Here is a 1,467-nt window from a genome sequence, read left to right on the forward strand (position 1 = left end):
GTAATTTTCACGTCACAAAGCAAGTATCCTAAAATTATTCACAGCATTGGAAACACTAAATGACAGAAACAGAAGGAAAAATAAACACCTCTGGAGGAAAACAACATCATTAAAACAACACTACTTTAAACTTCACCTTCTCAAGACAGTTTTATATATGTACACATATATATGATGTAACTTGACAGTTATATTGCAATTATGAGACACCATTGGAGGTCTAATTCATTGACGCTAACTGACTTGGGAAAGTAGCTTATGAAGTATATCTTCGCAAGGTTGATCATTACATTTCATCCAGTNGCTAAGAGGTGGGCTCCAGGATCTTTTCCACTGTATATGTATTTGTCTCTGCTAATACCTCTCAGAATCCTGGTTCTCACAGAGAATATTAAAAAAAATTAATAGAGCAGGAGTGGAAAGACTAATATTTTTCTTGTAAAGCACAGTACAGGTTGTGCTGCCGGATTCACGTATTTTCAAATTAAGGGTTTTGCAAAATAGACTTTCTATAATCAGGAATTTTTTCCAGACATAAACTAAGTGAATTTATAAGACTCAGAATATAATAAAGAATTTAGTGGTGCATCCCTGAGATTTCTACCCTTAGGAGACAGACAGCTCTTTAGTTGGGAGGTTAGCCTGAGTTACAAGCCTGAATTTCAGGTTAGTCTGAGTTATATAGTGCAATCCTGTCTTAAAACATCCCCAACGAGCACAGAATACCCTTGGAAGTTAATGNCACACATTAATTACTATTTATGTTTCTCTTGAAGCAAAGGCAGGCTAAAAGAAACAATGCCGCGAGCACCTTGAATGGGATCTANTCAAGTTGTCGCTCAAACCTGGACTTCAGATAGGNGAGGCCATCTTCAGATCTGTCCTAACCTTTGGATTTAACTCTTTGGGGCAACACGAACAAACGTTAGTTTTCTTTTCTAAGGGACGGCAGCAGGTTTGCCCACCATCCTTCAGTGGAACACCTAGTGCTTTTATTTGCATTTTCGACTAAGAGGTCTTAGGGTCAGGATAAGGAGTTGGATAAACAGGTTTNGTTAGAGGCAAACCCCACGAAAGGGCCCTCAGCTCAGTCCAGGCTGCAGGAAGCGCAGATTTGGGGGCTGGCTCGAAGCAAAGACGTATCCGAAGCAAAGACTTGGAGTCCCGACAGAGGAGCGGAGTAACGCGCNAAACAAAGTTNGGAGACCTTGCCTGAGGTACAACCTGGAACAACAACAGGGTCGCGGACAGCCACAACGCCTCACCTACCTGCTCCTGGGAGCCCGCGCTCTCCCGGAAAGTCCCGGCGAGCGGGCTGTTGTCAGGGCAACAGACCCCACAGGCGGGCTCCGGGGTGTCACGTGATCCTTCCTGCCACGTGACCCAGGGAGCAGCCAGACAAGCTGTCAGTCTTCTGGTGATTTTCAAATAAAGACTGGAACCTTCACGGCTCTGCGGGGTGTGGGG

Source organism: Mus caroli, chromosome 9 (genome assembly GCF_900094665.2).
Source record: "Mus caroli chromosome 9, CAROLI_EIJ_v1.1, whole genome shotgun sequence".
NCBI classification, from domain to species: Eukaryota; Metazoa; Chordata; class Mammalia; order Rodentia; family Muridae; genus Mus; species Mus caroli.